Below are 17,248 nucleotides of genomic sequence, written 5' to 3' on the forward strand. Positions count from 1 at the left end.
CCTCCGCCTCTGGAGGAACGTTGGCACCTGCCGCCCAGCAAACAGGGGATGTACCACCAACACCACCACCACCACCTCCGTCACCAAGCGTCTCAACCATGTCACACGGCAGCGTTCAGCTCTCCATCTCACAAACATTTGAGAGAAAGAGTAAATTCCCACCTAGCCACCCTCGATCCCTGGCCCTGAATGCCAGCATTTCTAAACTACTGGCCTATGAAATGCTGTCATTTAGGCTGGTGGACACAGACAGCTTCAAACAGCTCATGTCGCTTGCTGGCCCACAGTATGTTGTTCCCAGCCGCCACTACTTCTCCAAGAGAGCCGTGCCTTCCCTGCACAACCAAGTATCCGATAAAATCAAGTGTGCACTGCGCAACGCCATCTGTGGCAAGGTCCACCTAACCACAGATACGTGGACCAGTAAGCACGGCCAGGGACGCTATATCTCCCTAACTGCACACTGGGTAAATGTAGTGGCAGCTGGGCCCCAGGCGGAGAGCTGTTTGGTGCACGTCCTTCCGCCGCCAAGGATCGCAGGGCAACATTCTTTGCCTCCTGTTGCCACCTCCTCCTTCTCGGCTTCCTCCTCCTCTTCTTCCACCTGCTCATCCAGTCAGCCACACACCTTCACCACCAACTTCAGCACAGCCCGAGGTAAACGTCAGCAGGCCATTCTGAAACTCATATGTTTGGGGGACAGGCCCCACACCGCACAGGAGTTGTGGCGGGGTATAGAACAACAGACCGACGAGTGGTTGCTGCCGGTGAGCCTCAAGCCCGGCCTGGTGGTGTGCGATAATGGGCGAAATCTCGTTGCAGCTCTGGGACTAGCCAATTTGACGCACATCCCTTGCTTGGCGCATGTGCTGAATTTGGTGGTGCAGAAGTTCATTCACAACTACCCCGACATGTCAGAGCTGCTGCATAAAGTGCGGGCCGTCTGTTCGCGCTTCCGGCGTTCACATCCTGCTGCTGCTCGCCTGTCTGCGCTACAGCGTAACTTCGGCCTTCCCACTCACCGCCTCATATGCGACGTGCCCACCAGGTGGAACTCCACCTTGCACATGCTGGACAGACTGTGCGAGCAGCAGCAGGCCATAGTGGAGTTTCAGCTGCAGCACGCACGGGTCAGTCGCACTACAGAACAGCACCACTTCACCACCAATGACTGGGCCTCCATGTGAGACCTGTGTGCCCTGTTGCGCTGTTTCGAGTACTCCACCAACATGGCCAGTGGCGATGACGCCGTTATCAGCGTTACAATACCACTTCTATGTCTCCTTGAGAAAACACTTAGGGCGATGATGCAAGAGGAGGTGGCCCAGGAGGAGGAGGAGGAGGAAGAGGGGTCATTTTTAGCACTTTCAGGCCAGTCTTTACGAAGTGACTCAGAGGGAGGTTTTTGGCAACAGCAGAGGCCAGGTACAAATGTGGCCAGACAGGGCCCACTACTGGAGGACGAGGAGGACGAGGATGAGGAGGAGGTGGAGGAGGATGAGGATGAAGCATGGTCACAGCGGGGTGGCACCCAACGCAGCTCGGGTCCATCACTGGTGCGTGGCTGGGGGGAAAGGCAGGACGATGACGATACGCCTCCCACAGAGGACAGCTTGTCCTTACCCCTGGGTAGCCTGGCACACATGAGCGACTACATGCTGCAGTGCCTGCGCAACGACAGCAGAGTTGCCCACATTTTAACCTGTGCGGACTACTGGGTTGCCACCCTGCTGGATCCACGCTACAAAGACAATGTGCCCACCTTACTACCTGCACTGGAGCGTGATAGGAAGATGCGCGAGTACAAGCGCACGTTGGTAGACGCGCTACTGAGAGCATTCCCAAATGTCACAGGGGAACAAGTGGAAGCCCAAGGCCAAGGCAGAGGAGGAGCAAGAGGTCGCCAAGGCAGCTGTGTCAATGCCAGCTCCTTTGAGGGCAGGGTTAGCATGGCAGAGATGTGGAAAACTTTTGTCAACACGCCACAGCTAACTGCACCACCACCTGATACGCAACGTGTTAGCAGGAGGCAACATTTCACTAACATGGTGGAACAGTACGTGTGCACACCCCTCCACGTACTGACTGATGGTTCGGCCCCATTCAACTTCTGGGTCTCTAAATTGTCCACGTGGCCAGAGCTAGCCTTTTATGCCTTGGAGGTGCTGGCCTGCCCGGCGGCCAGCGTTTTGTCTGAACGTGTATTCAGCACGGCAGGGGGCGTCATTACAGACAAACGCAGCCGCCTGTCTACAGCCAATGTGGACAAGCTGACGTTCATAAAAATGAACCAGGCATGGATCCCACAGGACCTGTCCGTCCCTTGTCCAGATTAGACATTAACTACCTCCCCTTAACCATATATTATTGGACTCCAGGGCACTTCCTCATTCAATCCTATTTTTATTTTCATTTTACCATTATATTGCAAGGCTACCCAAAGTTGAATGAACCTCTCCTGTGTCTGGGTGCCGGGGCCTAAATATATGCCAATGGACTGTTCCAATGTTGGGTGACGTGAAGCCTGATTCTCTGCTATGACATGCAGAATGATTCTCTGCTGACATGAAGCCAGATTGTCTGTTACGGGACCTCTCTCCTCTGCCTGTGTGTGTGCTGGGCCTAAATATATGCCAATGGACTGTTGCAGTGGTGGCTGACGTGAAGCCTCATTCTCTGCTATGACATGCAGACTGATTCTCTGCTGACATGAAGCCAGATTCTCTGTTACGGGACCTCCCTCCTCTGCCTGTGTGTGTGCTGGGCCTAAATATATGCCAATGGACTGTTGCAGTGGTGGCTGACGTGAAGCCTCATTCTCTGCTATGACATGCAGACTGATTCTCTGCTGACATGAAGCCAGATTCTCTGTTACGGGACCTCCCTCCTCTGCCTGGGTGCTGGGCCTAAATATATGCCAATGGACTGTTGCAGTGGTGGCTGACGTGAAGCCTCATTCTCTGCTATGACATGCAGACTGATTCTCTGCTGATATGAAGCCAGATTCTCTTTTACGGGACCTCCCTCCTCTGCCTGTGTGTGTGCTGGGCCTAAATATATGCCAATGGACTGTTGCAGTGGTGGCTGACGTGAAGCCTCATTCTCTGCTATGACATGCAGACTGATTCTCTGCTGACATGAAGCCAGATTCTCTGTTACGGGACCTCCCTCCTCTGCCTGGGTGCTGGGCCTAAATATATGCCAATGGACTGTTGCAGTGGTGGCTGACGTGAAGCCTCATTCTCTGCTATGACATACAGACTGATTCTCTGCTGACATGAAGCCAGATTCTCTGTTACGGGACCTCCCTCCTCTGCCTGTGTGTGTGCTGGGCCTAAATATATGCCAATGGACTGTTGCAGTGGTGGCTGACGTGAAGCCTCATTCTCTGCTATGACATGCAGACTGATTCTCTGCTGACATGAAGCCAGATTCTCTGTTACGAGACCTCCCTCCTCTGCCTGGGTGCTGGGCCTAAATATATGCCAATGGACTGTTGCAGTGGTGGCTGACGTGAAGCCTCATTCTCTGCTATGACATGCAGACTAATTCTCTGCTGACATGAAGACAGATTCTCTGTTACGGGACCTCTCTCCTCTGCCTGTGTGTGTGCTGGGCCTAAATATATGCCAATGGACTGTTGCAGTGGTGGCTGACGTGAAGCCGGATTCTCTGCTATGACATGCAGACTGATTCTCTGCTGACATGAAGCCAGATTCTCTGTTACGAGACCTCCCTCCTCTGCCTGGGTGCTGGGCCTAAATATATGCCAATGGACTGTTGCAGTGGTGGCTGACGTGAAGCCTCATTCTCTGCTATGACATGCAGACTGATTCTCTGCTGACATGAAGACAGATTCTCTGTTACGGGACCTCTCTCCTCTGCCTGTGTGTGTGCTGGGCCTAAATATATGCCAATGGACTGTTGCAGTGGTGGCTGACGTGAAGCCTCATTCTCTGCTATGACATGCAGACTAATTCTCTGCTGACATGAAGCCAGATTCTCTGTTACGGGACCTCCCTCCTCTGCCTGGGTGCTGGGCCTAAATATATGCCAATGGACTGTTGCAGTGGTGGCTGACGTGAAGCCTCATTCTCTGCTATGACATGCAGACTAATTCTCTGCTGACATGAAGACAGATTCTCTGTTACGGGACCTCTCTCCTCTGCCTGGGTGCTGGGCCTAAATTTATGAAAATGGACTCTTACAGTGGTGGGTGACGTGAAGCCAGATTCTCTGCTATGGGACCTCTCTCCAATTGATTTTGGTTAATTTTTATTTATTTAATTTTTATTTTAATTCATTTCCCTATCCACATTTGTTTGCAGGGGATTTACCTACATGTTGCTGCCTTTTGCAGCCCTCTAGCTCTTTCCTGGGCTGTTTTACAGCCTTTTTAGTGCCGAAAAGTTCGGGTCCCCATTGACTTCAATGGGGTTCGGGTTCGGGACGAAGTTCGGATCGGGTTCGGATCCCGAACCCGAACATTTCCGGGATGTTCGGCCGAACTTCTCGAACCCGAACATCCAGGTGTTCGCTCAACTCTACACATGACCACATATATTGCTATTTTTCTGAACATGCCCTGTCCCATGTTTTGGACAAGTATTTTAGGTGTTTTTACTGTGATTTAAAACACAACCCACTACATTCGCTGTACACTTATATTGCTATTACCAAGCCACCCTCAGAAAAATAAATAAATGAACTGCCTGGTAATGCTCTCTCCCAGATTTAAGACTTCTATTTTAGTCGTTTTCACTGCAAATTAAAATGCTGCCTCTAGATTGTAAAACATGTGATGTATATTTGTATTGCTATTCCCTTCCCCCACAAAAATAAAAAAATGTTTAACTGTCTGGAGATATTCTGTCCCAGATTCTGAATTCTTATTTAAGGTGTTTTCACAGAGATTTATAGATTTAAAATGCTACCCTCTGGATTGTAAAACACACGTTGTATACATGTATTGAGCCACACCAACACTTAAAATTTTGGTTTGGAAAAAGAAAAGCTGTATTTTTGTAAAAATAAATAATGCTAATTACTGAGTAGATTATGTGTACCTTAACCACCTCCCGACCGCTGTACGCACCGATGCGTCCGGGAGGTGGTTGATTTGTTCCTCCTGGACGCATCGGCGCGTCATCTCGCGAGACGCGAGATTACGTCACAGCCGGCCCGCGCATGCGCATCGCGGGCCGGCTTTTCGCAGCACAGTATTTCGTCAGCAGCCTGCCGGCCACGATCATTGGCTGGCAGGTTGCTGATTTTTAAAAAAATCCAATCAGCAGCCATTTAACCCCACATATTAGTAAATATGATGGGGTTATATGGCTGCTGTGCTCCTCTGCTCCTTCTTTTGTTCGGTTGGTTCCAGCAGAGGAGCAGAGGAGCACACATCACTGTGAGTACCCACTACACCACACTTAGCCCCCAGATCACCCCAATTAACCCTTTGATCACCCCTTTGATCGCCCCTGTCAATCACTAGTGAAAGGAAAAAAGTGATCAGTGCAAACTGTCACTTTTTTTTTTTCACTGGTATTGACCGTTAGGTTTCAGTATAGTTTAGGCCCCTTGGTTAGGTAGTTTAGGGATCGGTTAGCGCCCAGCCCACCGCACCGCAGTCCGTTATTCGCTGATTAGCGTATCGCTAATCAGCATTTGTACTTTTATAGTATCTGGAAGTGATCAAAACTGATCACGGTCAGATCTATAATAGTACTAGTGTCACTTTAGTTCTCCCTCCACCCAAAACGCAGTGTTTGCCCGATCAGGCCTGATCGGTCGCCCACACGTGCGTACACCCACGCCCGCCCCACCGCAGTGACAAAAAAAAAAATTTTTTTTTGATCGCTGCACATTCACTTTACATGCACTGCGGCGATAAAAAAATCAGTTTTGATATTTTTTATCAACCGCAGCAGCCTCTGGTACTTCGCTAGCCTCCCATTTGTAAGACAGGCTTGCTTTTTTTTTCTTGGGTAGTCTCAGGGAATACCCCTAAATTTAGTTGCCCACATGTCTAACAGGGGGTATTCTTCTGAAGAGGCCTACAGGCTTCTGACCCAGTCGGATGAGGAGTGGGAACCCTCATCTGATGAATCCAGCGGGTCAGAATACGAACCTGTAGAAAGCAGTGGCTCTCTGACCCAAAGTTCGGACGAGGAGGCTGAGGTCCCTGATACCACCAGGCGTACCCGGCCCCGTGTCGCTAGACCGCAGGTTGCGCAGGATCCGCTTCAAGAGCAACAGAGTGGGGCTGGTGCTGTCGGATTACGTGGTGAGGCATACACCAGCAGCCCAGCCCTTCCTGGACCTAGTACCAGCACTGCTGTACAACCTGGTGAAGTAGCGAGCACCAGAAGGGCAGTTGAAGCTGGTACGGTGGCACGTGCAGTAGTGACCCCGTCGCAGCCACCGCAAAGACGTGCCCGTAGAGCCCCTAGAATCCCAGAGGTACTGGCAAACCCTGATTGGCAGTCCCCAACTTCGGCCGCACCCGTAGTTTTCCCTTTCACCGCCCAGTCTGGAGTTCGGGTTGAGACAGCTCAGATCGATTCGGCCCTGGGATTTTTTGAGCTGTTCTTGACTGCGGAGCTTTTAGACTTAGTCGTGGCAGAGACAAACCGGTATGCCACACAATTTATCACCGCTAACCCGGGAAGCTTTTATGCCCAGCCTTTCCGGTGGAAACCAGTCCAAGTTTCCGAACTTAAAACTTTTCTGGGCCTCCTCCTCAACATGGGCCTGACAAAAAAGCATGAATTGCGGTCATATTGGTCCACGAACCCAATTCATCACATGCCCATGTTCTCTGCTGCTATGTCCAGGACACGTTTTGAGGCCATCCTGCGTTTCCTGCACTTTAGTGACAACACCGCCTCCCGTCCCAGGGGCCACCCTGCTTTTGACCGGCTCCACAAAATTCGGCCCCTCATAGACTATTTCAACCTGAAATTTGCAGATTTGTATACCCCTGAGCAAAACATCTGCATAGACGAGTCCCTGATACATTTTACCGGGCGCCTTGGCTTCAAACAATACATCCCAAGCAAGCGCGCCCGGTATGGGGTCAAATTGTATAAGCTCTGTGAAAGGGCCACAGGCTATACCCACAAATTTCGGATCTATGAGGGAAAAGATCAGACCCTGGAGCCGGTCGGTTGCTCTGACTACCTGGGGAGCAGTGGGAAGACAGTTTGGGACTTGGTGTCACCCTTATTCGGCAAGGGGTACCATCTTTATGTGGACAATTTCTACACAAGTGTGGCCCTCTTTAGGCATTTGTTTCTAGAACGGATTGGCGCCTGTGGTACCGCACGAACTAGTCGCGCGGGCTTCCCCCAACGGCTCGTTAGCACCCGTCTTGCAAGGGGGCAGAGGGCCGCACTGTGTAACGAAGAACTGCTCGCGGTGAAATGGAGAGACAAGCGTGACGTTTACATGCTCTCCTCCATTCACGCAGACACGACAATCCAAATTGAGCGAGTAACCCGTGTCATTGAAAAGCCCCTCTCAGTCCACGACTATAACCTCCACATGGGAGGGGTAAACTTCAATGACCAGATGTTGTCTCCGTATTTAGTTTCCCGCAGAACCAGACGCTGGTATAAGAAGGTGTCTGTATATTTGATTCAATTGGCTCTGTACAATAGTTTTGTTCTCTACAGTAAGGCTGGGAGAACTGGATCCTTCCTCAAATTTCAGGAAGAGATCATCGCGAACCTCCTGTATCCAGGAGGTTCCGTGGCCCCATCCACCAGTGTAGTTAGCCGTCTACACGAGCGACACTTCCCCAGTGTCGTTGCTGGTACCTCAAACCGACCGCCACCCCGAAAAAAATGTCGTGTCTGTAGCAGGAGTGGAATAAGGCGTGACACCCGCTATTTCTGTCCTGACTGTCCGGACCACCCTGCCCTATGCTTAGGGGAGTGTTTCCGAAAGTACCACACACAGGTACACCTAGCATAGGGATCATCTCACCAGGATAGGCACACAGGGCTATTAGTGCCCATTCACTCACAGCTGCTGCAAACGTCTCCTTTCACATGGGACAAAGTGCATAACGCACTTCGCCACATCTTTGGGCGATTTGCGCTTTGCACATTGACCCATGGGGAAGGAGAGGTTTGTTCTATAAAGGTAAAAAAACAAAAAAAACACCAGTAAGCAAACAGGTTAATGTTTAGTTCCAAAAGTTAAAGTTTATATGTTCTGTTGCAAAGTTAATAAAATTATTGCGTTGCGGCCTGGTTTTTTCTTTTTTTTTTTTTTTCTTTTTTTACCTTCCAGGTGGACCAACCGATCTACTAGCTGCAGCACCGATGTGCATTCTGACAGAAGCATTGCGCTGCTGTCAGATTACACGCAAGTCGGTGTATGCGGCGCTGCAAGACGGGATTTTCTCCTCTGCAGTGACAGATACGTTTGCCGAGGCATACGAGCTGAGGAGGAGGCGGCGTTCCTATGCTTTGGCAAACACTTTGTATATATATATATATAAAAAAAAAAAAATCCCGGCAATGATTTATTCATCCACATCGATTGATGCGAATGGAGAAATCTGGTTTGCCAGGGCATACGAGCTAAGTGTGTATGGATGTAGGGCGGAGCTCCTATGTCCTGGCAGACGCCTTTCCCCTCCATTTTTTTTTTTGGCAGAGATTTTTTCATCCACATTGATCGATGCGAATGAAGAAATCTGTGCCGTTCATTTTTTTCTTTCAGCCCAGAGGCTGAACGGAAAAAAAAATCTCATTACCTGTATGCTCAATATAAGGAGAATAGCAGAAACTCCTAATGCTGGCCATACATGTAATGATTGCGGAGACCCTCAAATGCCAGGGCAGTACAAACACCTCACAACTGACCCCATTTTGGAAAGAAGACACCCCAAGGTATTTGCTGAGGGGCATATTGAGTCCATGAAAGATTTAAATTTTTGTCCTAAGTTAGCGGAAAGTGAGACTTTGTGAGAAAAAAAATAAAAAATCAATTTCCGCTAACTTATGCGAAAAAAAAAAAAATTCTATGAACTTGCCAGGCCCCTCATTGGATACCTTGGGGTGTCTTCTTTCCAAAGTGGGGTCACATGTGGGGTATTTATACTGCCCTGGCTTTTTAGGGGCCCTAAAGCGTGAGAAGAAGTCTGGGATCCAAATGTCTAAAAATGCCCTCCTAAAAGGAATTTGGGCACCTTTGCGCATCTAGGCTGCAAAAAAGTGTGACACATCTGGTATCTCCGTACTCAGAAGAAGTTGGGGAATGTGTTTTGGGGTGTCATTTTACATATACCCATGCTGGGTGAGATAAATATCTTGGTCAAATGCCAACTTTGTATAAAAAAATGGGAAAAGTTGTCTTTTGCCAACATATTTCTCTCACCCAGCATGGGTATATGTAAAATGGCACCCCAAAACACATTCCCCAACTTCTCCTGAGTACGGTGATTTCAGATGTGTGACACTTTTTTGATGCCAAGGTGGGCAAAGGGGCACATATTCCAAAGTGCACCTTTTGGATTTTGCAGGCCATTTTTTACACATTTTGATTGCAAAGTACTTCTCACACATTTGGGCCCCTAAATTGCCAGGGCAGTATAACTACCCCACAAGTGACCCCATTTTGGAAAGAAGACACCCCAAGGTATTCTGTGAGGGGCATGGTGAGTTCCTAGAATTTTTTATTTTTTGTCGCAAGTTAGTGCAATATGAGACTTTGTAAGAAAAAAAAAAAAAAAAAAAACCATCATCATTTTCCGCTAACTTGTGACAAAAAAAAATAAATTCTAGGAACTCGCAGTGCCCCTCACGGAATACCTTAGGGTGTTTTCTTTCCAAAATGGGGTCACTTGTGGCGTAGTTATACTGCCCTGGCAATTTAGGGGCCCAAATGTGTGAGAAGAACTTTGCAATCAAAATGTGTAAAAAATGGCCTGCAAAATCCGAAAGGTGCACTTTGGAATATGTGCCCCTTTGCCCACCTTGGCAGCAAAAAAGTGTGACACATCTGGTATCGCCGTACTCAGGAGAAGTTGGGGAATGTGTTTTGGGGTGTCATTTTACATATACCCATGCTGGGTGAGAAAAATATCTTGGTCAAATGCCAACTTTGTATAAAAAATTGGAAAAGTTGTCGTTTGCCAAGATATTTCTCTCACCGAGCATGGGTATATGTAAAATGACACCCCAAAACACATTTCCCAACTTCTCCTGAGTACGGCGATACCACATGTGTGACACTTTTTTGCAGCCAAGGTGGGCAAAGGGGCACATATTCCAAAGTGCACCTTTCGGATTTCACCAGTCATTTTTTACACATTTTGATTGCAAAGTTCTTCTCACACATTTGGGCCCCTAAATTGCCAGGGCAGTATAACTACCCCACAAGTGACCCCATTTTGGAAAGAAGACACCCCAAGGTATTCTGTGAGGGGCATGGTGAGTTCCTAGAATTTTTTATTTTTTGTTGCAAGTTAGTGCAATATGAGACTTTGTAAGAAAAAATAAAAAAAATAAAATCATCATCATTTTCCGCTAACTTGTGACAAAAAATAAAAAGTTCTATGAACTCACTATGCCCATCAGCGAATACCTTACGGTGTCTACTTTCCGAAATGGGGTCATTTGTGGGGTTTTTCTACTGTTTGGGCATTGTAGAACCTCAGGAAACATGACAGGTGCTCAGAAAATCAGAGCCGTTTCAAAAAGCGGAAATTCACATTTTTGTACCATAGTTTGTAAACGCTATAAATTTTACCCAAACCATTTTTTTTTTGCCCAAACATTTTTTTTTATGAAAGACATGTAGAACTATAAATTTAGCGAAAAATTTATATATGGATGTCGTTTTTTTTGCAAAATTTCACAGCTGAAAGTGAAAAATGTCATTTTTTTGCAAAAAAATCGTTACATTTTGATTAATAACAAAAAAAGTAAAAATGTCAGCAGCAATAAAATACCACCAAATGAAAGCTCTATTAGTGAGAAGAAAAGGAGGTAAAATTCATTTGGGTGGTAAGTTGCATGACTGAGCGATAAACGGTGAAAGGAGTGTAGTGCCGAAGTGTAAAAAGTGGCCTGGTCATGAAGGGGGTTTCACCTAGCGGGGCTGAAGTGGTTAAAAACTGCAACTTTTCCAGCAACGACAAATAAAAAGCCCTCGTATGGCTATATAGTGATTACTTGACAGCCAATGGTATCAGTATAAATGTAGTTGCAGTAAAGATTTATTAGTCTGAAAACTCATAAGTGGCCGTGCACGTCGGGAGAGTGATCCAAGCATTGCATGAGACACTTCTCATCGGCCAACTATCATGTGATTAGTGACGTCAAGACTAAAGATGATGGAGGACTGAGGCTAGAAACCATCAATCAATAGACACAGGGGGCTTGGCTGTAATAGTCCCCAAAGATAGGTTATAGCTAGGGATGCGCGAACTCGAACTGTATAGTTCGGGTTCGTACCGAATTTTGGGGTGTCCGTGACACGGACCCGAACCCGGACATTTTCGTAAAAGTCCGGGTTCGGGTTCAGTGTTCGTCGCTTTCTTGGCGCTTTTGTGACGCTTTCTTGGCGCTTTTAGAAAGGCTGCAATGCAGCCAATCAACAAGCGTCATACTACTTGCCCCAAGAGGCCATCACAGCCATGCCTACTATTGGCATGGCTGTGATTGGCCAGAGCACCATGTGACCCAGTCTCTATTTAAGCTGGAGTCACATAGCGCCGCCCGTCACTCTGCTCTGATTAGCGTAGGGAGAGGTTGCGGCTGCGACAGTAGGGCGAGATTAGGCAGATTAACTCCTCCAAAGGACTTGATTATTGATCGATCTGCAGCTGTGGGTCATTGAGCTGCTGATACTCAATTGCTCACTGTTTTTAGGCTGCCCAGACTGTTTGTCAGTCACTTTTTTCTGGGATGATCGGCGGCCATTTTGTGTCTTGTGGTGCGCCAGCACAAGCTGCGACCAAGTGCATTTAACCCTCAATGGTGTGGTTGTTTTTTGGCTAAAGCCTACATCAGGGTGAAGCTGTCACACCAAGTGTATTTAACCAGCAATAGTCTGTTTATTTTTTGGCCATACAGTCATGTGAAAAAATTAGGACACCCTTTGAAAGCATGTGGTTTTTTGTAACATTTTTAATAAAAGGTTATTTCATCTCCGTTTCAACAATACAGAGAGATTAAAGTAATCCAACTAAACAAAGAAAACTGAAGAAAAGTCTTTTCAAGATCTTCTGTAAATGTCATTCTACAAAAATGCCTATTCTAACTGAGGAAAAAGATAGGACACCCTCACATGTATTCCCTCTTAAATTGGCTCAGATCTCACACAGGTATATCACACCAGGTGCACATAATTAGTAGATCGTTACTCTGCATGTTGAATGAGGCTTGCCCTATTTAAACCTCAGACATTTAGTTTGGTGTGCTCCTGACTGTTGAAGTGAGAGTGAGCACCATGGTGAGAGCAAAAGAGCTGTCAGAGGACTTCAGAAAAAAGATTGTAGCAGCCTATGAGTCTGGGAAGGGATTTAAAAAGATCTCAAAAGATTTTGAAATCAGCCATTCCACTGTCTGGAAGATAGTCTACAAGTGGAGGGCTTTCAAAACAACTGCCAACATGCCCAGGACTGGTCGCCCCAGCAAGTTCACCCCAAGAGCAGACCGCAAGATGCTAAAAGAGGTCTCCAAAAACCCTAAAGTGTCATCTCGAGAACTACAGCAGGCTCTGGCTACTGTTGATGTAGAAGTACATGCCTCTACAATCAGAAAGAGACTGTACAAGTTTAACTTGCATGGGAGGTGTGCAAGGAGGAAACCTTTGCTTTCCAAGAGAAACATCGAGGCCAGACTGACATTTGCCAGAGATAAAGTTGACAAAGACCAGGACTTCTGGAATAATGTTCTTTGGACAGATGAGTCCAAAATTGAATTATTTGGACACAACAGCAGAGGACATGTTTGGCGTAAACCAAACACAGCATTCCAAGAAAAGAACCTCATACCAACTGTGAAGCATGGAGGTGGAAGTGTCATGGTTTGGGGCTGCTTTGCTGCAGCAGGACCTGGTCAGCTCACCATCATAGAATCCACGATGAATTCTACTGTGTATCAGAAGGTGCTTGAAGAACATGTGAGACCATCAGTTAGAAAATTAAAGCTGAAGCGGAACTGGACCATGCAACATGACAATGACCCAAAACATACTAGTAAATCAACCAAAGATTGGCTGAAAAAGAAGAAATGGAGAGTCCTGGAATGGCCAAGTCAAAGTCCAGATTTGAATCCCATTGAGATGCTGTGGGGTGACTTGAAAAGGGCTGTACGTGCAAGAAACCCCTCAAACATCTCACAGCTGAAAAAGTTCTGCATTGAGGAGTGGGGTAAAATTTCCTCAGACCGATGTCGAAGACTGGTAGATGGCTACAAGAACCGTCTCACTGCAGTTATTTCAGCCAAAGGAGGTAACACTCGCTATTAGGGGCAAGGGTGTCCTATCTTTTTCCTCAGTTAGAATAGGCATTTTTGTAGAATGACATTTACAGAAGATCTTGAAAAGACTTTTCTTCAGTTTTCTTTGTTTAGTCGGATTACTTTAATCTCTCTGTATTGTTGAAACGGAGATGAAATAACCTTTTATTAAAAATGTTACAAAAAACCACATGCTTTCAAAGGGTGTCCTAATTTTTTCACATGACTGTATACTACATCAGGGGCAAGCTGCGCCTGTCACCAAGTGCATTTAACCCTCAATGGTGTGGTTGTTTTTTGGCTAAAGCCTACATCAGGGTAAAGCTGTCACACCAAGTGCATTTAACCAGCAATAGTCTGTTTATTTTTTGGCCATATACTACATCAGGGGCAAGCTGCGCCCGTCACCAAGTGCATTTAACCCTCAATGGTGTGGTTGTTTTTTGGCTAAAGCCTACATCAGGGTGAAGCTGTCACACCAAGTGCATTTAACCAGCAATAGTCTGTTTATTTTTTGGCCATATACTACATCAGGGGCAAGCTGCGCCCGTCACCAAGTGCATTTAACCCTCAGTAGTGTGGTTGGTCAAGCTGTCACACCAAGTGCATTTAACCAGCAATAGTCTGTTCATTTTTTGGCCATATACTACATCAGGGGCAAGCTGCGTCTGTCACCAAGTGCATTTAACCCTCAGTAGTGTGGTTGGTCAAGCTGTCACACCAAGTGCATTTAACCAGCAATAGTTTGGTTATTTTTTGGCCATATCCCAGTCTAATTCTGTCAGTAAATCTATATCTGTCACCCAGCGCCTAAATACTAGGCCTCAAATTTATATCCCGCAAAATCTGTCGTTACTGCTGTACTGTTCTGGCTGGGAAAGTTATTTAGTGTCCGTCAAAGCACATTTTTTGTTCTCGTTGAAATACAATTCCCAATTTAGCAATTTCCTAATTTAGTGGTTTCTGCTGTATCAGAGCTATTTGAAATCTATCCCTAAAAGGGTATATAATATTCAAGGTGCACATAGGGTCATTCAGAATAACTTCACACACACGCTACTGTGCATTTCCAAGTCTAATTCCGTCAGTAAATCTATACCTGTCACCCAGCGCCTAAATACTAGGCCTCAAATTTATATCCCGCTAAATCTGTCGTTACTGCTGTACTGTTCTGGCTGGGCAAGTTATTTAGTGTCCGTCAAAGCACATTTTTTGTTCTGGGTTGAAATACAATTCCAAATTTAGCAATTTCCTAATTTAGTGGTTTCTGCTGTATCAGAGCTATTTGAAATCTATCCCTAAAAGGGTATATAATATTCAAGGTGCACATAGGGTCATTCAGAATAACTTCACACACACGCTACTGTGGCCTCAAGCCCGGCCTGGTGGTGTGCGATAATGGGCGAAATCTCGTTGCAGCTCTGGGACTAGCCGGTTTGACGCACATCCCTTGCCTGGCGCATGTGCTGAATTTGGTGGTGCAGAAGTTCATTCACAACTTCCCCGACATGTCAGAGCTGCTGCATAAAGTGCGGGCCGTCTGTTCGCGCTTCCGGCGTTCACATCCTGCCGCTGCTCGCCTGTCTGCGCTACAGCGTAACTTCGGCCTTCCCGCTCACCGCCTCATATGCGACGTGCCCACCAGGTGGAACTCCACCTTGCACATGCTGGACAGACTGTGCGAGCAGCAGCAGGCCATAGTGGAGTTTCAGCTGCAGCACGCACGGGTCAGTCGCACTGCGGAACAGCACCACTTCACCACCAATGACTGGGCCTCCATGCGAGACCTGTGTGCCGTGTTGCGCTGTTTCGAGTACTCCACCAACATGGCCAGTGGCGATGACGCCGTTATCAGCGTTACAATACCACTTCTATGTCTCCTTGAGAAAACACTTAGGGCGATTATGGAAGAGGAGGTGGCCCAGGAGGAGGAGGAGGAGGAGGAAGAGGGGTCATTTTTAGCACTTTCAGGCCAGTCTCTTCGAAGTGACTCAGAGGGAGGTTTTTTGCAACAGCAGAGGCCAGGTACAAATGTGGCCAGCCAGGGCCCACTACTGGAGGACGAGGAGGACGAGGATGAGGAGGAGGTGGAGGAGGATGAGGATGAAGCATGGTCACAGCGGGGTGGCACCCAACGCAGCTCGGGCCCATCACTGGTGCGTGGCTGGGGGGAAAGGCAGGACGATGACGATACGCCTCCCACAGAGGACAGCTTGTCCTTACTCCTGGGCAGCCTGGCACACATGAGCGACTACATGCTGCAGTGCCTACGCAACGACAGCAGAGTTGCCCACATTTTAACGTGTGCGGACTACTGGGTTGCCACCCTGGATCCACGCTACAAAGACAATGTGCCCACCTTACTTCCTGCACTGGAGCGTGATAGGAAGATGCGCGAGTACAAGCACACGTTGGTAGACGCGCTACTTAGAGCATTCCCAAATGTCACAGGGGAACAAGTGGAAGCCCAAGGCCAAGGCAGAGGAGGAGCAAGAGGTCGCCAAGGCAGCTGTGTCACGGCCAGCTCCTCTGAGGGCAGGGTTAGCATGGCAGAGATGTGGAAAAGTTTTGTCAACACGCCACAGCTAACTGCACCACCACCTGATACGCAACGTGTTAGCAGGAGGCAACATTTCACTAACATGGTGGAACAGAACGTGTGCACACCCCTCCACGTACTGACTGATGGTTCGGCCCCATTCAACTTCTGGGTCTCTAAATTGTCCATGTGGCGAGAGCTAGCCTTTTATGCCTTGGAGGTGCTGGCCTGCCCGGCGGCCAGCGTTTTGTCTGAACGTGTATTCAGCACGGCAGGGGGCGTCATTACAGACAAACGCAGCCGCCTGTCTACAGCCAATGTGGACAAGCTGACGTTCATAAAAATGAACCAGGCATGGATCCCACAGGTCTTGTCCGTCCCTTGTCCAGATTAGACATTAACTACCTCCCCTTAACCATATATTATTGGACTCCAGGGCACTTCCTCATTCAATCCTATTTTTATTTTCATTTTACCATTATATTGCGAGGCTACCCAAAGTTGAATGAACCTCTCCTCTGTCTGGGTGCCGGGGCCTAAATATATGCCAATGGACTGTTCCAATGTTGGGTGACGTGAAGCCTGATTCTCTGCTATGACATGCAGACTAATTCTCTGCTGACATGAAGCCAGATCCTCTGTTACAGGACCTCTCTCCTCTGCCTGGGTGCTGGGCCTAAATATCTGACAATGGACTGTTGCAGTGGTGGCTGACGTGAAGCCTGATTTTCTGCTATGACATGCAGACTAATTCTCTGCTGACATGAAGCCAGATCCTCTGTTACGGAACCTCTCTCCTCTGCCTTGGTGCTGGGCCTAAATTTATGAAAATGGACTGTTGCATTGGTGGCTGACGTGAAGCCTGATTCTCTGCTATGATATGAAGACTGATTCTTGGGCCTATATTTATGAAAATGGACTGTTGCAGTGGTGGGTGACGTGAAGCCTGATTCTCTGCTATGACATGAAGACTGATTCTCTGCTGACATGAAGCCAGATTGTCTGTTACGGGACCTCCCTCCTCTGCCTGGGTGCTGGGCCTAAATATCTGACAATGGACTGTTGCATTGGTGGCTGATGTGAAGCCTGATTCTCTGCTATGACATGAAGACTGATTCTCTGCTGACATGAAGCCAGATTGTCTGTTACGGGACCTTTCTCCTCTGCCTGGGTGCTGGGCCTAAATTTATGAAAATGGACTGTTGCAGTGGTGGGTGACGTGAAGCCT

This window comes from Bufo gargarizans, chromosome 2, assembly GCF_014858855.1.
Source record: "Bufo gargarizans isolate SCDJY-AF-19 chromosome 2, ASM1485885v1, whole genome shotgun sequence".
Classification (NCBI taxonomy): Eukaryota; Metazoa; Chordata; class Amphibia; order Anura; family Bufonidae; genus Bufo; species Bufo gargarizans.